The following is a 23853-nucleotide window of genomic DNA, read 5'->3' as shown; positions in this document are numbered from 1 at the left end:
TCTCCAACACTGTTCTCCTGGTTGAAAGCTTCAACCTAATATAAACAGCCTTTCTCATCGTTTACACGTCACTAGCTCTGAGCATATGCTTATGGGTGCGTTTGATTTGTGTGTGACGATGCCCGTCAGTGGCACGAGTGTTGCTGGCACATACATATTATTGATTATGAGTATCTAGCTATCACCTGGTCTACTTATAACTGAGGTGGCGCCTGCCGGTGGCTGCATCAGGACCAGTGACGGGCTTGCTAGCTGGCTAGCTAGCATCGCGAGCTAGCCAGCTAGCATAGTCAATACTATGTATGTGCCAGCGAACTAAAAAACATGCTCACATGGTGATGGGGGTGTTGCTACTGACGGGCAACACCCCCATCACCATCATATTAATGTTCTTTATCACTTTGTGTTGTGTCCATAACTGAGACTTGTTAGCTTTGAGGCACTGCTGGCCTTTCAATGTAATTTATAAATGCTTTGTAAAGTATAGATAGTCCTCACTTTAGATGAGGTCACAGAACATACCTAACTAATACTTAACTAACGACTAGTAACTACCTGAATTAATCATGAATTGCAGTATTAAAACATGTTTATAAAGCACATTTAACATAGTCCCTAAATCATTATATGTATGAATAAATGCATGAACAAATTACATTTAAATAAAAATGTTTATCATTTACTAATACTTTATAAATTATCTTATTAATCATCTATAAGTCCTTAATACTTAATTTACAAATGGGGAATCCATCATTTATAAAGTATGAAAACCCAATATGAAACGCATAATACTCAAGCTTATTAATCAAGAAATAAAACTTTATAGCTGTTTATGAACTGCATACTAATGAGTTACTAATGAGTGTTTATGTTGGAACAATGCTTTAGAAATGATGAATTTAGTATTTACTCATGCTTAACTAATGCTAAATAGCGTGTAGTTGTTATAAAGTGCTACCGACATTTTGTTCATCTTTTTTATTGCGATTTGCACAGCATATTCATGTCATCATGTGCGTTTATCCTCCGAGAGATTCCTTCCTAAAACAAATGGCTCTCCCTGCTGCAAAAATAAAATCACTGAGTCATCAGTCTGAGTTTCCTTGAAAGGACTTTTGTGTCTTTCAATAACTTTTCATTTATTTTTCCAAAGCCATTAATATCCACCTGGACCAAACCACAAATCTAGGAAAACAAAGACCACTCTATTTTTATTTTTTGCGATGCTGATATTCAGACATATTGAACAATAGCACAAATTTTGGCAAGTGAAAAGCCTCAGTCCTAAAGAAACAAAATCAATATCTAGTCATCCAGGTCCCAATATTCTGTTTGTTTTTAAGTGCCATAATGTTTGGGTTTGCCATAGTTCAATGCAATTACTTTTTCTGACAGTAACAGGAATATAGTTGAAACTTGAAAGTCAATTTAGTGTATTTCTGTCCGGCTGACAACCTGTCGACTTTGCTGACACAGCCTTAATTGCTCTGGCGCGGTAAGTCCCTGCCACCATGTACTGCACACCGATTAAAACACAGAGATTGATTAGCAAGTCTTTGACCCGGGCCTTACTGGCAAGCCTTTGCAAATGATACTCGCACTCGCTGCACGTTTCAGGAAAGACAGCGGCAAAGGCAGCGGGGTGAAATATGTATTGAAAATGATGGGTATACAAAAGGGTCTGTTCTTTCTCAGCCAGCTGTGAGTAAACAAGTGGCTGATTGCTTTGCTGATGTCAAAACCTTCCCATGGGACTGATGTAAAAATATGCATGAAGGCATGTCTTGAAAAGCCATAGCGGTCGGTGAGTTGCAGAGGAGTTGCACTGCACCACTTCTGTATCAAATCTTGCAAAGTGGAGAACATCACAAGCATGTTTCTTTAACGTCTCTGCATGTCATGGTAAAAAGCCTGCACAGGTGTTTTCAGTTCAGGCTTAGACCTCTTCTCAGACTCATGTTTGGTATGAATAGAACAAGAGGACACGTTTGGAAAGTAATACTTACTCTAATATCAAAGTAATAAGAAAGATATCCACACAATACTTTAACTACCCCAGATGAGTAGATGTACCCTGTTGGAAACTGGACACACTTAAATGGGGAAGTACTTTACAGCAGCGGTCCGCGGTCCAGTACCGATCCGGGGGCCTCACAGAAAAAATGAATTAAAAAAATGGCGAAAAATAAATAAATCAAGTTCGGAAAGATGTTTTATTTCAAATAACCGGATACATCCGTCTGTGCGTCTGAGTCGTCACTTGATGCGTAACTTAAAAATACGTTTCAACTGTGTTGAAGGTGTTCTGGATTAAAATCAAGGAAGAGTATCCTGAGATCGTCAAAAAAGCTCTGAAACCCTGCCTCCATTTCAACATCCTGTCTTTGTGAAGCGGGTTTTAAGTTACGGAGTAGACTGGACTACAGGTTTAAGTTACGGAGTAGACTGGACATACAGAACACACGTCGGGTGTCATTGTCAAATGTTTTGCCGGTCGTATCATATTTATGATGTTATATTTATCCCACACACCGTGGAGGCCGGTCCGTGAAAATATTGTCTTAGATGAAACCGGTCCGTGGCACAATAAAGGTTGGGGGCCGCTGCTTTTCAGAACATGTTTAGGAAACCCAGACATTTGAGTGCCGGTTGAATACACAACAATGTCTTCTGCAAATGTTCAAGAACAAGAAGGAGCATCCAGTCCAGTCTGTGCTCTGCACACCAATCTAAGAGCTTGAATCAGCCAAAACAAGTGAAAACTCCTGTGTGTGTGAAGAGGCTTTAAACATAAGCACCTGTTGTTGATTAGAGCCGCCGTCACAAACCACCCTTTCTTTCAGCCTTTAAAATGTAATCTTGAACGTCGCACAGGAGGACGGTGTTTTTGGAACGCTCTCATTCATCCCTCAGAGCTCAAGGGAACCGAATTGTTATCTCACCAATTACCTAGCGTTCTCATTATAAGCCTAAATCCCATTTGTTTGCTCTCATGTTCAATGATTTAAGGATCGTTTATTGTCATTCTAAAAACAGGTAGTTATGTATGCGACACAACAAAAAAGAAAAAGAAAGAAAGGCACACACACAGTTTAGCATCCATTTCATGAAATCATTTCCAACCACACCAACAGGCCTGTAAAGGCATGACTTTTCAGGTACAAAGGGCATGTCAGTGTAAACAGGAACCATGTTCTTCTACTCTGTGGTTGGTTGCTTAGTTACAGCAAATATGACATCGTTTTATCTTTTAAAAACTCTCTCAGTCAAACAAAGACTTTCTACATTATGGATAAAGTACGTTGTTCAGCATACATCTCTCACTCTGATAGATCCGCTGGACACGGCACTTGCAAATTGCGTTAATAACAGCTCGTCTCCTGCGTATCGTGGCAGATTTAGCTGCACGACATATGCTAGAATAGATAACAGCAACGCCTGTAGTACGTTATCCATGTTGCAGTAAACACAGGTTAGTCGTGTGGTCGTGACGAATCCTGACGGATAAGACCCGATCAGGAAGTAAACGTGGGTCATCATTTTCAAAAGGTCCCTTATGATTCATGTCTTCCGCTATTACTTGCTAAGAATAGAAAACCCAATAGCTTACACTGCTTGAGTGTAATAGGAAGAAAAGGTTGGTTGGGACTCAGAATTGGAGCTTTGATTGCAGCACCAACCTACTCTAAAGTTGATGGTATATTAATGATTTTTAAACATTTTCATTTCAGGACCATGCTTATGGTTTCGCCCATTTTCTACAAATGTTTTTTTTTGTTTTAGAATTGCTTCCTTTTTGCCTAATAATCAATTGGTTTTCATTCTAGTATGTTTCGAAAATGAATTTGAACAGACTTCATAAGCGTTTGAGACTGACGGCGTAACCAAGCCGGTCTTGGCGTATGAATGACAACAATTTCTCATTTCGTGTTCAATGAAAAATGGCATTCTTGCATGTGATTTAACACAATGCCGTCTGTGTTGACTGCAATGTAGACACATGGCTATATGCTACGCTCGGAGCAACTGACTTACTAAATATAGAAAAAACTGCCCGTCTTTAAATGAACCTTCAACAAAGTTTAACATTAGTTTCCACGTTTATTCCACAAGATTTATTATAATATTTCATATTAATATATGGAATTATTAAATAATTGCCTAATTTAACATCAACATTTGCTGTTAAAATGCTTTGCTGCACCAATGTAGTTGGGTCACGTTTGTTGCATCTGTGGGGAGAACAATTAAGATAACTCCCCAATTAGCCGGCATACAGGTGCCAAAGTGATTACAGCAATTATGGAAAATGACCACAAACAGTGAAATTGGAGGTGAGTCCAGACGCATATTGCTCCTCTAATACGGTTTGGTGGCACTATAAGGATATAAAAGTTGCCTCCTGCTGTATTTTCCATGGCAATCTTGCAAAAAGCGCTCTCCTCATTCGTAAATGTGAAATCTAAAAAGATGTTTCTGTCATTTCCATTCAAACATCCTCCCTCAGTTAAACTCCGTGGAGCCATGGATCCACGGCTATTACGATGGAGCCCACACTAACTGCTCTAAGGCTGGTTTTGCCCCAGCAGGAGCTGTCATTAACATGGACTCCAGCTCAGAGCCTCCAGCCTTTAAACTGTCCTTAAACGGCCCATGCAAAAGTGGGGAATTAGCAAATGTCAATCATTGGCTGACACAACTATCAAGCAAGAGTCAGTTGGCGTCTGAAGGAGCCTGAGGGGGTGGTGGTGGTGGTGGCATAGCGGGGTGACGTTTCCTTTACATCATCGCACTCTGAATATCAACTCATCACTTCATCCTCCTCGCCGCGCTGAACTCTTGCCTCTGGTGCTGCACAGCAAGTCATGTCCTCCTCATGTCACCGTGTTTGCTCAGAATGACAGGCGTTGGAAACCACGGAGGTGTGTGAATTAGATGGAGGCGCAGTATAACAATCTCTGACGCATTATGGAAGATTTCAACTAAGCCACTTCTTCCTGAACTTATCCTCTATGAGGATAATCGGGACCCGAAGTGAAGCCATCTGGATAGACGCTGGGTTTGCTTCGATGAGTTTTTACCAGTTTTGTGTGGTAGATTACATTTTCATCTTCCTGAATGTTGAGAGAAACATTCCAATTTGCTGAAACAATGACATTGTATTATAATTTATTCAATTTTATTTAGCTGACGCTTTTATCCCAAGCGACTTACAATAAGTGCATTCAACCACGAGTACAAACTCAGAACAACAAGAATCAAGAAAGTACAATTTTTTCAAGAAAGCAAAACTACAAAGTGCTAAGTGCCATTTAAGTGCAACTAACGTGCTACTTTCTTTATTCAAGGTAAAGAAGGACATTTAAAAGCAATGAATTGTTTCCAACCAGTGCCTCATGGCTATACTTTCAGTTATATTTTACGATTATGGTTATTTCTTATTTTACCTGCTTGGTTTTTTTGGTGGCTTCAGTTCTAGTTTTGGAATCTAGTGTACTTTTCATATGTAGAACACTGTGTTCCTTGGGACATGGCACAAAACACAGCCAGCGGTGCTCGAAGCACGGACGCAGATTTTTGGTAATTTTGTGTCCAGAAGCAAAAGTGGGGAACTGTAGCACAGCTGGAGACATGTGGATGAGGAGAAATAAACCAAAGGATCTGTTGGTAGCTTGATTTTCAGGCTGACCAAATCGCTCTTCTTTTTTATGTCTTTCACTTTAATTAAAAGGTAGCAACAGATCTGTTTTCCATGAAACAAAAGAAACTCTAGCAGTACAAAAACCTCTCACGAATAGAAGGAACATTTCTTTTGAAAGCAGTGCAGAATGCTGCAGTTGTGAACTTCCACAAGAGGAAGCAGAGTGTTGGATGACATGGAATTAATAAAATGTTTATGTGTATATATATATATATATATATATATATATCTTTTTAAATGAGTGTTCTGGCAGCCTCACAAATACCAGTTTGAAACAGGGACACACTCCCTAGTATCCAATTATAGATTATGAGCTGTGACATTTCACTTTAACAAATGATAGACCACGATTAACTTTCATGTATTTACAAGCAGTGGAGATTATGTCTCGCTTCAGTTACTAATTTACTGCAGTGCAGGTGATGTATTTACAACTGACATTGGGGCAAACGCCGGTAAAGGGTGACTTGGTAACATGTTATTTCCGGACTTACCTATATTGACAAGCACCTTCTGAACGCTCCATTAAACAATTGGACATTGTATAATGGGCCGCAAAGGGTAGAGCACTTTGTATCCTCCAATTTCAACCATGAAGGCTGCATTTATTTCTCTACTAAAGGTTCCTCCAAAAGCAGAGGACATGTCTGTCAGCCTGTACTGACACATTGGCTTTTAAAAATATGGACTATAATAGATGCAGCCCTTTGAATCGAGATGCAGCACCGCAGAACTGTCAAATACAAGTCACTAAGTCTCCCATTGTGTCCCCACATGCAGTCCCGCGCTCCCCTGGCTCCTGCTTCTAATTAAGGCATAGCTTATTATCCCTAATGCATGTAGGCTGTGTGTCCTCAGTCAGAATAAATAATGATGAATCCAAAAAGCACAAAGAAAGTTATTTCCCCAAAAAGTTGTCTGAAGTAGTGCATTTCGATGAGATGTAGCATGGAATGCTTACGACGAAGCAAATTAAACTACGTAAATTAACATTGAAAAAAACAGTAGGCAAGGCAAGTTTATTTGTATAGCACATTTCAACAAGGCGATTCAAAGTGCTTCACATAAAAGCATCAAAACATAATGCAGAGAAAACAGGATTTAAAACAGCCAAAAGGCTTAATACAGAATAAAAGTTGAATAAAAGTTGCAGTGCAGTTTAAGAAATAAAATGCAGCAATTGAATCTGGATCAATTAAAGGCAACAGAAAAGTCTTCAATCTGGATTTAAAGGAGCTAGTTATTTTGGAAAGAGGATTTAAACCCTTAATCCCCCCAAAAAGGGGAAATCATTTGCTTACTAGAACAAACGAAGCACAGTCAAGACCACACAGGTGCACAGTGAAATTGATACTTTAATCTCAGCACGTGCCTCAGATTGTAACTGCACGTGGCTCGTTTCAGCTCTGCTTCAGGATATTTTCTCCCGAATGTTTTCTCCCATTGTTCAACATCCGGAAGCATCTGCTGGCCAGCCTTTTCACGTCTTGTGCCCTCCTCTCAGAAGCTGCATTTCCTGCTCTCCCTTTTGTTAGCTGCAGAGTGTCCTTGGTGTCCAACCAACATGTGATGCATCCCCATCGTTTAACACGCCCTTGTTGAGTTTTCCCTCGCTCGCAATCCCGGCTGCAATTTCAAGTGTCTCCCATTACTCTGCAAACTCAAGTAGACGCTAATGAATTCTCAGCCTTCCAAAGGAGCGAGTGAACAATATGCATAGTCCAAACAATGTATTCGGATATTTCTTCTCTCTGCATCAGTACAAGTGTACAACATGTTTAGAGGTCAATCCTCAGTTTTCCCTTTGCCCTGCTGATGTATTTTTAAATCCTGCTGCCGCCTTTGGACGCTACCCCCTCACTCTACATTTGACCACTCCCCTTTAGTGCTACATTCTACCACATATTAACACATGATGACGTGAAGCAGAGTGTGTTACACGATTACTGAAACACACAGCTGTTCACCAGCTTAGTAGCGCAGCCATCCCTGCTTTTCATCAATAGTATGAACGCTGTGGAGGATCACTGTTGGAGACAACATGTGCTGTAAACCAAAGACTGTGTTCCTGAGCGAGCCAATTCATTGTCAGGCATGTTTCAAAGCAAATGTCTCTGGTTGTGCTTATCACCAGTTATAGAGAGAGCCTGAGTGGAAGAGATGCCGAACCGCGGTGAGGTTTTTTTGTTGACTAACACGTGTTGGTGAGTAGTAGCTATGGCAACTCCCCTGGGGAAAACTAGGTAGGGATACAATGGAGGAAAAAAACTGATTTCTGCAACGACCACGGTCAGCTACCATCGGTCAGATAATAAGTAAAATGGCTCCACAGCTCTAGACATCCAAAATTGCAGTGTGCCGTGTTACTGACATGTGCCCTTCCTCTGACTTTGGAAAGTCCTGTTCACAATGACTCAACGCCACCTCCCTTCTTTACGCCATCTATCAGGAAAACTGGGCTCACAGTGCCACCATTGCTGGTAAATTGTGTTTTGTAAAAGGTTATTCCAGTAGTGGATGTGACTAATGAAAAGTATAGTTTGCACACCATTGCATAATTGTACTGATATTTACAGTGAAAACTGTGAAAATGTACAAAAGTAGACCCTATTCGTCGCAAATATGTTGACATCCCATTGGCACAGGTGTTACTAAAGCATTAACAATGGCTCCACAAAACCAGAGGCGAAAAGCAATTTAGTTACTGTGACTAATCAAAATGTCTTCAGTGGAAAGGGCCTAGCATCTCTTCCCTGCATATAAACATACGGCAAACACTATGAACGCTACACAAATATCCGACTTTTTGATCATTGTTCTGCTTAGATGCTTGATTATTTGTCGCGGGCGTGTGGAATAAGATGTCGCTTTCTCGTCAGGTTCAGTAACTCAGCGTTTTCATATGTTAATATTTCTCTTTGGATATGAAGTTCTACAATGATATGATCAAACTTTGCACAATGGTTTCACCTTTTGGACAAAGATCCTGAAGTCACACCTGAAACCCGTTTTTGAGGATGTTCGACAAACAACTTTTCAGATCATGGTGCATCAACACATTCTCAATCGCAACAGGTATAATACTGAGACACGGTCAGGGACCCTAAGCTTCAAACTCTGATGGTTTAGGTACCTGTTGGCGTTGGATGTGGCATGGACCGGGTGTCAATATACCTCGCAAACCCATCATCCACCAGACCTTTGCAGACTTTATGCTCTTTGTACTACATCAGTTGATGTGAGCATCTAATAGTGTCTAGCTTCAAAAAACATTGACCAAGAAGCAGTACTTGATGAGTTGGGAGTGAAAACCTACTGGGTGGATTGATAAACATAAGGAGTAGCACCAACAAATCACTTCCTGTACAGCAGACCAGTGTCCTGCACAAGATATGAATGAAGGACAGTGTGTCAATGTTGGGTTTACCGCTTGTTTTCACTATCACCTTGAGTTGATACGGTGTACTATGCCTATTTGCTGTACACATCCAGCAGTCGGACATCATAAGCCTTCATTATGTGTCGGGTTTCTGTCAAATATTGACCGTCCTTGTGGCTCTGTTTTGCTCTTCACCAATTCACGAGGGAAATATCCGACTCCAGCTCGCTCCACTATGTTCACCATGCTATAATTGACATTTTCCATGAAAACAGCTGCATGCTGTGATTGAAAAGGAGGCTATGAGAACACTTGGAGCTAACCAAAACTGTACAGTTTTAGGCTGGAAAACCCTTAAAGGGACGGTGTGTACGTTTTAGTGGCATCTCATGGTTTGTGGCAGGTTGCAACCAACTAAACACCCTCTGCTCACCCCATCCTTTCCAAGCGATTTGAAGAACTACGATTGGCTACAGGTTGGGAAAGGCATCTTTAGGATTTTAGTACAACTAGAGGCCACTCTTATCAAAACTCTGTTCTCATGACTACATCATCGTTTTGATAAAAAAATAAACTATACAAATTTTAAGTTATTTAAAATTCAGATATAGCTAAATATTGTTTCTAGAGCAGCAACAGTTATGTTTACAACGGCAAAGAGCCACTATATAAAGTCATTAATATCTCATGGAAAAAAGTCAGCCTGCAGAGAAGTTTACAAATAAAAAAGCTTTTGGCCGATCGGGTAAACAAAGCGGCGGTGCCTGAATTGGGTTTCACTTTTGTTGTACATGTTCAGTTATATTGATAAAGTAAAGATAATCAATGACATCAATACATTAAAAATAATAGAAAGCACCAGTAACATCGGGACTTATCAATACTATGATCTTTAATTATTTAGTGCCGTGGGCCATTTAATACAAGGTTTTGGAACGCATCCCTAACTTCAGATAAAGTAAAAACATGAAAGGTTCTCGCTAGAGTGTCGCCAGTGTGCTCTGGGCTGCTGTAGAAACAGTTCTTATTTTTGGGTGATTATGCACTAATTAAAACATAGTTGTGAATATTACATTCAATATTTGGCAATAAACCCCACTAAATGTTACATACTGTGCCCCTTTAACAATGAGCCATAGGACCAAAGCTCTGTAGAGCTATAGTCATGATTCATTGTTACATAAACATGAAAAGGAAAATGTTTTCAGAGTTGAGGATGCATCATCTTGCCAGTCCACTCAAGAGCTTCCCATTAGCTTAGCTTTTTTTTCCCCTTTAGAAATGGTTATGCATTGAAAAGCACAGAATGAGCAGCACACTCAGGGTAAGGTCTTTGCAGACAGCCATAATGCAAACCTTAAACAATGACAGATAGTCCTTGATTAAGCTTCCGCCTTTGAGGGGCGCTGGATTTGATAGCACAGGAGTGTGGGATCATTTGCATTGATTATGTCACACTCTTGTTATAGAGAGCCAATCTCTGATAATTAACCTAAAGTTCCAGAACTCTAATCATTTTTAACCACCCTGCTGAAATGAAGGCAAGAGTGATCAATATGACTTTGACTGCATCCATGCAGGGGGGGTCCCTCGCTACACTTTTTTATCTCCTCCTCTAACAGCATTGACAGATGGATTTAACAAGAGGGGCACTATCTGCCTCTCCAGGAGTAGAACGGCTACAATGTCTGCGTCCTTGCTTGCATGGTTCCAGCAGTATTAATACAGTGTGTTCAGTCAGAGGTTACCAATCCTCCTTCTATTTATTTTTTAATCACCAATGCAGTTAGACCTTGTCCATGGCGTTGGGTGCGATGACCCAAGGTAATCTGCATTTTCACAAGCCGATTCGTGTGCTGTTAAATGGAAATGCTAAAATGCATTAATCCGTCTAGTCTGCTTGAGGTCATGAGCTACAGCTTGGTAATCAAGTTGTTTGTAGCGTGTGGTACAGCATGTAAACAAATGGCTTAGAGCAAGACACTTCTTTCTTTTACTTCACATTATACTACTTGTATGTAAATTCTGCCTTCTGTGACAATAATTGTGAACTTCATAAGTAATATTCATAACTATGTTTTAATTAGTGCATAATCACCCAAAAATAAGAATCGTTGTGTTTTCCTTCGCTTAGAACAAGCCATTTATATCTACGTAGGGAGCGGGTCTTCTTCCACGGAGTCCGCCATCACGCTCCGCCATGTTTCTACAGCAGCCCAGAGCGGCCGCTGGCGACACTCTAGCGAGAACCTACGGATAATATTATGAACATCAGACACGATGGCGTCTGATGTTCCGACGTTTGTGGAATTTCCACAACAAGTATTAAGCAGAACTAATGGTTATTTCCATGGTGGATGGTGGAATAGATAACTGTTTTTATGGAGATAAGCCACGCCCACTTTCCGTAAACTCACGTGAGTATCGCGAATATTCACTACGCTTTTGGTGTCAATGCAGCATAAGAGGGTCGAAGAACAGTAAGGTTAAAGCTTTGAGATTTTAGACATCTGTTTTTACAAGTTAGCTAGCGTCTGTAATAAAGCCTGGGTTTGTCGCGATGCGGCAAAAAGAAAACGGGATGGACGCAAATGCAGTGATAACAAAAGAAAACACACTAACCAAAACCAAGACCGTGACAGGGTTCCACTTTCCGCAACGACACGAGCTGCTGCGGGATCGCGAGGAGGAAACATTTGGATCATTTATACTTTGTATACTTATGACCGACACTCTCAAAATTCGCCTAAAGATCAAGTCTATTTAATTCTTCACGTTCCCCGATAAGCACAATATTACCTGACTTTGTTTAGTCTCGGCGACTCTCAGGACCTCAGACTGACACTGATATTTGATCCAAACCCTACTCGTCATAATTTATCCCCCAAAATAAAAAGGGCCCCAGCGTCGGTATAATTACACCGACACAATACATTGAAAAGTCATTTCAACAGCAAAACCCAAGATGAGAAAAAGCTCATAGTAATTATTACTTAATTCCTGCAATTGCAAAAACAATTCTATTCAATCACCTTTTGGACTCATTTAATTGTTGCTTTTATTTTTTTTATATTATGTTTTTACAGGTCAGGACGAAGTCTATTTCAATATTTCAGCGCATTCAACTCCAGTGAGTCATCAATGATTGAATCACCTCTCCACTTTGAAATGAGCGGCGCTGGAGCCGACCCGTTGCCCATGTTGTGTTCACCTCCAGCAGGACTGTTCAGAGAGAGAGACCCACCTGCATGACTGATGGCTGCAGCCTCAGGATTAAAAGTGGACAAACACAGCTTCCCTCTCCTACACCATGGTGGGCAGACTCTCTGCCTCCGGTTCAAGGTGAAACGGCTCTCAAATAAACTTGTGAGCATAGTTCATTGCTACATTCAGAATTTTATATTCTGGGTTGAATGCGTCTCAATGTGTACATTTTATATTGTGTGTTGTGGAAGTTGTGTTTTTCTGGCTCCGTTGTTGACATCAATAAAATAATTGGATGGATTGAATTGAATGAGAAGAAATATAACCTTCTCTAGAAACCTCCATCCCATAATTATTTCACTACACCCATTTGTCGAATGCTTTCAGCAAATGCATTAATGCACTGGAACCGTTTTCTCTGTGCGAGAGATGTTTAACGTTTGCATTTATTTAATTCCATACATACGTATGTATTAGCCTTCCAGGGTAAGTAAAAGCACCTGGATGGTGACACAGTTTGTTTTCCTCAGGAGTGATTTAGTGCGGTGCATAGGTTAACAAGATCCCACTGCGGGGAATGATGAAGGACACTTATTAATATCGCAGCATGTGCAGGCCCGGGGAGGAAGAGCGCTGAGCCATCCTGCAGCGTCAGTGTGCCGGCTCTTTCACCACAGGTCCCGCAGGTTCTGTGACATTTCCGAATCAAACTTTACTATACCTTCGCTTTCTGACCCCATTTTATTTATTTTTTCCTGTAGTCTGAGAAGAAAATGTTGGGGTTGCTGCAATCCATAACTTTCACTGTATTCACACTGCAGCAGAGACATGGAGCATCTCGTTTAATTATTTCCATTTGTTGTTGTCGGTCTGAAGCGAAAACATCCTTGGACAACATATCCGTCAATTTGATATTCATGAATGGACTAATTATATATCCAATAACTGTAAATCTGCATTTCACTAAGGTTTTAGTTTTCACAGACTGTGAGGCTATAGAGCTGGGTGAGCGATATCATTGGTGAGTCTTCGGCACAGATACAATGTAAGCTATTTGGTTGGAGGGTTACTGATGACAGAATATCATTAGGTGATGTGGGAATATTGTCCTTGGGGATGCATGTGTTTGTTTCTGTGTATTCTCTTTCCATTGTTCTGATGGTGTGGAATGCATGCTCATGAATCATATCTTGATGGGAAGAAAATAGTATGTAGTGTAGATACTGGAAGTGTAATATTGCCTCTGATTGTTGTCGTTATGATAGTTTAGTTTTCTTTCATTTCGAAAAAAGTTTTGCATATTTTTGGGGCACTAGGAGGCATTAATTAATTAACACATTTACAGATTAGACGGCACCACATATCACCAGTTGCCACACCCTCACATTCAGCACCCGCATTATATTTTAAGTTGTGTTTTTGGTTCTTTCAGCTTTTGGTTTGGCCTCCACCAAATATGAGGCTTATGCTTTATATAGATCACTTTAGGTCAGCATTTTTTGTACAGCTGCAGGTACTGGAGGCAGGTAAATAAGGGTTTGTAAACCATATATTAACCATATGTGTTTAGCCATGAAGTGATAAAGTTAATGTGCGTAAATCCAAACAATGAGCTAAAGAAAAAGCAGGTGATGCCTGTGAACAAGCAACCTGACCCAAGGTGGTAACTAATGTAATCGGTCAATGCGATGTTCCACTGTCACATTTCCTTCTCGCTTCACATACACATATCGCGTTGATGCTACTTATCTGCATTGGATTTTGTCAAGGAAGATTGTTAGAGTTTGGAAAAACAGCAGCGGGAAAAAATAATGATCTTATTGTTTATGTCAAAACTTGCACCAGCAGGCAGTGTCATCTCATCCCATTACAGAACAACCTTTCAGTCCTATTTGAAATCGGCGCTGAAGATATAAAGATAGACCATCAACCGAAAAAAAGAAAAACTCTGTATTGCACACCCTGATGAGGTGTCGGCATTTTAACTAAATACCCGGAGTTTCTAACAATATAGATTAACTTGCAATGTTGTTAATTAACCCCCAAGTGACATTTTATTTCTTTATATTTCCTGCGGAGGTAATTAGAGCAATGAGGAACATTGCTGTTTGACAAGAACAGACCATACAACTGTGCCAACCACTGCTGTGTTGATGGCTGAATTGAAAGCGCTGGACTGTAGGAATTTTAAGAGAAGCAAAGACTGACCGAAAGAGGAGGAGGAGGAGGGAGGGAGGGCTGAGAGAAATAATCACCGGGAGAGGAATGTGCTATCCACAGGGGCTCCTGCTAATTGCCTCGCTCATGAGTTTGTGCGACGTGTTAGTCGGCTACTGGATCTGGATCCAGCTCTGCCGCCTCAGGGGTGTTGGCATCTCTGCTCACCAGACGACAGCTCAGTTTGACATGGATTTTTTTTTTTTCTTCTTCCTCCCAGCCATTGCAGCTTTCCTCCCCTAGAGGTGTCTCCCCCCACCCGCCATCAGAAGTGGCCTAGCTGTGATGGATTGGCATCCTGTGAGTGTCAAACTGCTTTATGGCTCTTTAATGAGGCGATCAGGCACGGGGAGCCTCCACTGCCGCTATTGGTGCTTAAATAGGAAATCAAAACAGGTGAAGTTTCATTATAGCGGCTGCTGTTAGCACTCGCCTTCGGTGCCCAAACTACTCCTACACAAAAACAAACAATTCATGTTCAGCCAGAGTAGAAATTGAAGTATTTCCATATTCCAGCTCGCCAACGGTCATATTCTCATTCAAGGGAATTGTGGGAATGCCATTCTTCCTAATTTGAATAGAGTTTCTAATAAAGTAATCACAAGACCTGAACAGAACATTATTGTATGCCTCTGTTCATAAACAGGCCCATAATGTATGTTCATATGTATTGCATAAATTGAAGATGAAGCGGCACGCACATGCCGAAAACAGATGTCTTCCCGGCTTTAATATTTAATTATTTTTGGAATTACATCATTAGTGAAACACCACAGAACAGCCAGAAGATATCTTCATTAAATAATGATGTTACAGCTCACAACAATCTGTTGGTTTAATTTATTCTGCATTGACAGAACATCAACCCAAACATACAGTCTGCACATGTGCACAATACGGCGCACATCCAGACCTCCTTCCTTCACTCACTCACATGCTCAAAACGGGAATAACGTGAACCCTGTTGACAAAGAAATACTCCAATTATGCATAAAAGAAGATACAGAAGCAAGCAATTATTCAAACTGTGCCAGCTGTCACAACAGTAATGTGGCTGTGCATATGCTGTATTCCATCAATCAAGACAGAGCCACATGTTGCCTCAGCAGAGCTGTAGTCTGGTGACTGGCAAAAATTATCTGCACTGACAAGATGTGTCACAAATCCAAAGCAAAACAAAGGTCTGTGTACTGCAAACAACAAATCTAGATTGTATTGAGTGCCTTCATATTTTTTCAACAGTAATGTGAGGGTGTTTTGTTGATTGCGCGGACCATCGAGCATCACGTAGGTGACAGTTAAAAACTGAACTGAACTCAGCGTGGACTCTAAGATGCTCGTTATTATTTTTGGACACATACTGTAAATATCTCATTCCTCCAGCATAATGAATAAGTCACAAACAATAATTTAGCTACCCCATTTACACCTGCTTTTCACAAGGTGAAGTTAAAGCCGGGCAAAAATAATTGTTTTGGTTGAGAGTGAACTAGAAAATAAAAGATAAATGTTTCTTTTTCACCAGAATCTGGTTGTTATGGCAACGTGTCTGTTAATAATAATAATAATAATAACTTTAGAACTATAAAGGACACCTTGCTGTCCTTCTTGCAGTGGTGGACAACATTTAGACTTGTTACTACCACTGTTTTTTCAGAATAATGAACAGCTGTGTGTGTGTGTGTGTGTGTGTGTGTGTGTGTGTGTGTGTGTGTGTGTGTGTGTGTGTGTGTGTGATCGATGGACATAGTTCTGAGCCCGCTTGGTTTTCGTGGTTGTGGATAGAACTTTCGGCCCTAATTATATTTTTCGACATGGTAGCAATCCGCAGAGGGCGAAAGACAGGGTCGCGAAGGCGAAGGCACAGTGGATGGGAGAGAGAGAAACGAGCAAACAGCTGTTTTCAGATTTCAGAGAATCGTTCTTGAATTGAAATAAACACATCTGAGCTCCGATAGTGATTCGTTCTGATTGATAAACGTTGGCCTATTCTTTGATTTTTTAAATCGGCATGTTATTATTTATGAACGACGCTCTGTTTCATTGCCGCATTTTGCCGTCATTATGATGATTCGACCGTGAGATTGGCGGTCGAATCAGGCGTTTGATTGAAATCCTCAAATACTGGAGTATTAGGGGTCACCCCTAGCAGAGCAGAGCGGTGGCTGTGAGCGTTCTCACGTGCACTAACATGCACTAAGAAGGGACGCATTTAAACAAAGCACCGAAAAAGCTGGGATCACAACACACAGATGGCGAGAGCTCAGGTAGACTTACTTTACTATTTACTGTATGCACACAGCAAATGGTGGTTTGCTGCTATATTCATTCTAATATTGTTTAGATAACCAAGCCGTATATTCTCAAGAACATCTTGTGTTTTCTACATAATCTACAAATTCATAACCACCATGACATTTTGGAAGATGTTAGAACTGTATCTAATTTCTAGTCCACTTCATTTATCCAAGTGGAGCAATTAAAACAGCAGATCAAGAGATGCCACTGTTAGAAGGGGAGTGGTGTTGAGGACCCAAATGCACAGACGCAGCAGTTTAAGTTCCAAGGGCGGACTTTATTGCAACAAAAGGGCAACTCAACCGCTCTTGGGATCCACTCTCACCTGAAGAAGCAAACCAGACTGGAACAACCCGACAAATGAGCCAGGTACGCAGTGGTCCCTAAATCACCTGCCGGTGATCAAGGCAATGCACAACAGCTGGGATGAAGGAGAGGGGCGTGGCAGTGGGCGGAAACCAGGGGTGGAGACTTACGAGCAGACAGGGAATCCAACAGCCACACACACACACACACACACACACTTCTCATTATTTTTTTCTTCAATACGTTCAAAATGAAAGACCTTGTCTTAAGGTCACGTCTTTTCCATTTCATCTTGCATCTCCATTACTCCAACGTGATGTACTCCTATTCTAAAGAAATGTGTGTCCCAGGAATCGCTTGCAAACAGAACCAATGTCATGCTGCTTTAACACTCAGAACATCGTTCTAATTCAGGAACACAAAGCTGATCCCAGACTCCTTCAGTCAGACGAAGGCCATTATGAGTCCAGTTCATTTAACAGTATTGGTATCGACGTTAAACCTTCGGTGTTTTTTTCTTTAACACAAACGGATCACCACACAGTCAGCTGAGGCGTACATTCGCATGTGATGGGTTTGCTGTTACGTTTGAATCTTATAATTGCCCCTTTGAGAGTTCTCTTGAACTGTACCATGCTTCACTGAAGGCAGTACAGGTTTATGTTCAGTACATCAAATAATGACTTTTCAGTCAAAAAGCATGGCTTTGCTGAATCTTGACCACAGCACTTCTACATCCTCAACCAAGCATGTTAAGTAATTACTCATTTTTAGCAGGTAAGGACAGTTGCAACAGAAAAATGGCACATTTATTAGACCCACAGTACACGTAAAGTCGGACAAAGTAAAGAAGTAAAACAAAATAGCAGTTCAGTTTAATTATTATAAAATGCAGCCTTAGCTACAGTTGCATGACCAGTAGTTTTCTTTTAATTTTTGGAATTAATTATATTATTAATGTATTCTCTCTGACTCACCAAATCACTGGTTAAGTTGCCACACCTTAAACATACTATTGGCTATAATTTAGTAGTTTTGCCGAGGCGGTAATCTCCATATCTGAAAATTGATGGCAATACGTTGGTACCTGAACTTTGCATTCTCTCTACGGGCCATAAGGCCGCGAAAATAACCCTACTTCTCACTTGAGAGTTATTACCTCAGTCAACTTTGTAAATGTGAGTTTATGGTCTCTATCACTAGTTTCAAGTCTACTTCAATATGAATTGGCGTTTTGTAAATGATGGTCCCACTTAGAGTAAAATAGACAGTAGATTAGGGTATGCTGTAGGGCGTGGCTTCCCTGTGATTGACAGTTCATGAAAGTTAATTGTCACCTTGTTTGTCGCCTACATATGTCCTCTTCAATGTTCTTCAGCTCTCAGCTCTATAAAGTACATGTTTTAGGTTAAGGTAAACTACACCTTATGTTCTGAGTATGTTAAAATAGAAATCCTTGAAATGTAAACATTCAAACAGTGTCATCCAAAGTAATCGAGTTGAGCAGAACAATGGATCAGCCATTAGCCTGGAAATAAGGCTGCATGAAGTGTCCCCACAGGTGTCATTTTAAACATAAAACAGTTTTCTGCAATCACTTCACCCATTGTAACTGAGGGTTTGGGCGGAACCACTTTGCCATCGAACACTGCTTGACATGCAAAGCAAATCCATCGCCTTCTTGCTCTGGAGCCATACTGACTCTGACACTTACTCTGTCACTCCACAGAATAGCCTCCCTAAAAAGCACAGCAAGTGGTGATTATGTAAGGTTGGACGAAAATGAATCATATCCCTCAGCCTGGCCCTATGGAACAAATGCAATCTCCCCAACAATGGAATGGCATGGCACCTATGCACTTAAACTCATTTTAAGCATTTTGATTGCCATTTGTCCACGCTTTAGATTCTAATCCTTCTGCCTGGCCACCGGAGACCGGCTGTTGGAGGCCGTGTGCAGCATTAAAAAGGTCCCCAGGACAATGATTTATCAGCACACTGCATTTGTAAAAGCCAAAGCTGAATTAACAAACTCTTATGTAGTGTCCTCAATAGGTCAAAATAAAGAGGAACGCCATGTTCCTCATTGCATTTATTTATTCAGTTTACTTCATATTAAGCTCTGAGATGCATTGGAAAGAGTACTGCAAAATCACATCTCTGGCCTTCAAATTTTCTGTAAGTGAACTTTAAGCGACACATCAAATTCATTCATACATTCATTTCATCATTGCTATTTTTGCTTCTTGTGGATCAATGAGTTATTTTTGTAATACTTTTTTTAATGATTGCTTAAAATCTGTTGTTGGCTATTAGTTGATGGAGGGAACACAGTTATTGATGAAGAAACCTGCTGCTCACTCTGTTTCAGTTTCAGAAGGACAGATTATTTACATCTAATAATAAAGGTTCATTTCTGAACCAAATTTGGCCTCTGTTGAAATGGTTTGTTGAGCAGATTTTTCATATAACCAATAAGCAGTTTGGACTAATGATTATGTTACATTATGTCTGACATAAAGCAATTATGGCTTGGCTGCAATACTTTACGGAAGTTCAAATCTGTATATTGGACAACGTCTCAGCAGTGCTGTTATTACAGAGACGAGCCCTCCGATTTAGCGCATTTCCATCCAAAATGTCAGCTTTGATTAATCACCTAAGTGAGAGCCCTCCACCATCTCGCCAAGACCCAGCGCCACCGCACGGCACAGCAGCAGACTCCCAAAGAGGAACGCATCCACTGACACCTTCAGGACGGAGACATTACAGTACGGGCTTCAGCACAGTGAGAGGATATTGGAAGGATGTTACTCGGGTTTCATTAAATTAATTCATTTCTGTGAAGATATGAAAGGATCTGAAAGTCCACATTGAATTAGTAAAAGTCATGGTATTTCCTCAGATTGATTGACATTTCCGTCTTTTATGGTGTCCCAATAAACTTTTTTTTATCGTTTTTCCAATCAAAAATATGTAAAATATGAGGTTATTTTTCTCTCACTGGTCTGGTAAAAGTGCTTTGATTGAGGACATCTTGACAGTTGAATGATTTCATTAAGCAGAATGAATTATGTGCAATATTTCATACATCCCTTAGTAATAGAATAAAATGATAAACAAGTGAGGCATGAAGATACTTAATCTGTCAAACTTGTCTTTCAAAAATGATTTGTTTCCAAATTAACTGCCTTATGATTGCATTTTATTACTGATAACTGATAGGAAACAAAGATTACAATCACCCCATTAAGCAGCAAGTTTGCTCATTTATTCTATATTACCTAATTTTGAGATAAAGTGATTTCTATATTAATAAACTTTGTAGAAAGTTTTCCCAGGAGTGTACTTTCTCAACCTGGAAAATACACTCAGTCTGTCTTGGCAACTTTTCAAGGTTGCTTTTCCTTGTTTTTTTCGGAAGGTTATAAATATGAAGTGTCACAGTAGAACCATGAGGCTGTTCTGCTGGACAGTTTGGGGTAATACTTTTACAGTTCACCTTTATATTCTCTTCCTACTACATCTGACTAACTTGGATCTTTGCTTCCAACCTTAAATGTTTTATAACTCCTGATTTTTTTCAGTTGGAACTATGATTTTTGAGGTTTCCCCATTCCAAGATCTCAGCAGTTGCTTTTATCCCTGTTGACTGTGTGTGGAGTCTCTGAAAAACTCTTTGTGTTGTATGTAAACACACCTTTTACCCCTTTTTCTTTTTCCCCATTTCAACTCTGCACCTCGAATCAGAGCAACAGAAAACCCACCGGTGTTCATATTTGCAATAAGATTAAATCAACATTCTTTTCAGCCAAATATTGCCCTCAAGTGAGTATCTGCCATTACATATTGACCTGAGGTTCTGTTGACTTAGGGGGTTATTCCAGGTAAATGTGTGCAAGCCTGCAGGTTTGAAGGAAAATAGAATTTCATTTAGAGTCAATGGTTTATGTACTCCTGCGTCCTGCCTGGTCATTCTCTCCAGAAGTGCCCTGGTACCGGTAAAAAAAAACAATACAGTCTGGTAATCATACCTACGTGGGTTGAAGAGGGTCTTATACATTCACAGGTAATTGTAGAGCAAATTATTGTCGAGTCTAACAGATGGTGCAATAGAAAAGAAGCTGATTAAGAAAATCCCCTTGCAAAGTTCCTGGATTTAAATTATTTGGGAATTACTGAATATCTCAACCACACACGTTTTGTGGATGTTAATTTACCACTTTCCCATAATAACCACATAAAGCATTAACATAGATGAAGTACACAAAATCGAAAACTCTAATGAAATTCTCTGGTTAACGTCAGTGTGCTGGAAGCACTTAAGCATATACTCCTTAAGTGCTGAATACTTTAGATTTGTCTCAGTCTATAGTGCACTTCAAGACGTGTGTGTGTGTGGGGGGGGAGGGGAGAAAATATATCACCTTCCTTTTTCTGCATTAACAAAAAAAAACATGCTTCCTTTAGCTTTATCACAGATGACGAAAGACCATTGAACACACGGTCCCTTCGAGTTAGCGGTTCATTTATTTCTCCGGTGTATGGCCACCTTATATATAGCACTGAATATATATGGAAATATTGTGTGTGTGTGTGTGTGTGTGTGTGTGTGTGTGTGTGTGTGTGTGTGTGTGTGTGAGTGTGTGTGTGTGTGTGTGTGTGTGTGCAGATGCAGAGACCGCCACAGTAACAACAAACAGCAGCAGAACACATGAACTGGAGCTACAGAGAATAATTTGTACATTCAGTGTTTAGTGTCACGAGTGAAATGTGAACACTTAATGTCGGCACGGCAGACGGTCTGAAGCCACTGCTGTGTCATAAGTAGCCTTTAAAGGCAAATATAGAGTTACGTTTACAGTTTGTTCAACATGCTACACGTCTGGCCACGAGACAAATCAGAGGACTCGTTCAACACTGGAAGGTTTCTGTACTTTCTCCTACTATCCATCGTGTTGGTTTCTTTACTTTAACCGAGAAAGCTTTAGTGACCTAATCTTAACCATGCATTACTTGATTCCTATGACCACTTGGGGCTGCACATCAATGCAACATTTTTTTGTGGCAAACATCAATAATTTGAAATAACGTTTCTGCCCTCCTGGCGGATTTAAGACAAATATGAATTTAAGCTGTTTTGGTGTCCACCAAAACCTGAGGGAGATATCTGTCTCCACCGTGGTTGCTGGCCACATGCTCCCTGAGCTGTGTGGAGGTTATATCAGAGTGTTAGCATGAGAATGCAACACATTCGCTCCATAGAGCATGGGGACCTGCATAGTCAGGTGATAATAATGGAATCATTACTACGAGCGTCCCCTTTCACATCAGTCATTTTTATATATATATATGTTTATTATCTTCACACTTCCTGGTTCAAACTTCCTGGTTCAAACTTGATTTACCATAGTTGGGTGTGCGAAGTGTCAGGACAGTCATTGGTAACATTCACCTTCATATATGTGCTTTATATAAGTGGTTTAAAACCATGAAGAAAACCCACGTTTCTAATGCGAAACACATGCATACCCTGTCAGTCATTTCTGCATTGAATACGTACGTAGATGTAGTAAAAGCCTGTGTTGCGGTGGAGGAATGGGTCAAGCACAGGACTGGTGTTTGTATCCTGTGAGGAACCAAAAGGTAATGTACTTATTTTAACCCAAGCATGATCCTTTACACGGCCACAGACTACAAGTCATTTTCAATTGAAGCTACAAACTGAACCCCGACAGTCGACATGCTACTAATGAACTGTGAGCTGGCCTCAACTTTTTCTCAGCGCTCAAATCACTCAGCGAAGCATCAATCAATCGTATGTTTTCATCTCATCTCTTAACCACATAGCCATGTCAACCAGAGCTTTTGGCCTTTTTAAGTGGTTCCACGACATGGACCCGTACTTGTATAGCGCTTTTCTAGTCTTCCGACCACTCAAAGCACTTTAACACTACATGACATCATTCACACACTGATGAGAGGAGCTACCATGAAAGGCACTACATCATATTATCATCCATTCATACACCGTAGGCGCAGCTACGGGAGCAATTTAGGGTTAAGACGGATGGACGGGAGGAAGAGTACAGGGCAGTGGTGAGTGACTTTGTGAAGTGGGCCGGCGAGAATCACCTGCTTCTGAACGTGGCCAAGACCAGAGAGATGGTGGTCGACTTCAGGAGGAAGACAACAGCTCCGAGTCCTGTGAGTGTTCTGGGGGAGGACGTGGACACAGTGGAGGAGTACAGGTACCTGGGTGTTGCCATCGACAGCCGACTGAACTGGAAGGCCAACGTCAACGCTGTGTACAAGAAGGGGATGAGTGGACTCTTTTTCCTGAGGAAGCTTCGATCCTTCAATGTGTGCAGCAAGATGCTGGAGATGTTCTCCCAGTCGGTTGTGGCCAGCGCCCTGTACTTCGCTCTTGTCTGCTGGGGGAGCAGCATTGGAGCCGGTGACGCCAACAGACTTAACAAGCTAGTTAAGAAGGCCGGCTCCATCATCGGCTGCAAGCAGGAGTTTCTGGAGCAGGTGGTGGAGAGGAGGACGCTGAAGAAACTTTTGTCCATATTGGACAACCTGGACCAGCCTCTCTACCACCTGCTGCAGGGCCAGAGGAGCACTTTCTCTAACAGACTCCTCACGCTCCGCTGCAAGAAGGACCGCTACAGGAGAACATTCCTGCCGACAGCAATACGGCTTTACAACAGGTTGCTAGTTCCTCCGTGGATTAGTTCACTGT

This window comes from Taurulus bubalis (genome assembly GCF_910589615.1).
Source record: "Taurulus bubalis genome assembly, chromosome: 7".
Taxonomy (NCBI): Eukaryota; Metazoa; Chordata; class Actinopteri; order Perciformes; family Cottidae; genus Taurulus; species Taurulus bubalis.
The sequence above is the reverse complement of the archived record's forward strand: the minus strand, read 5'-3'. Positions refer to the sequence as shown.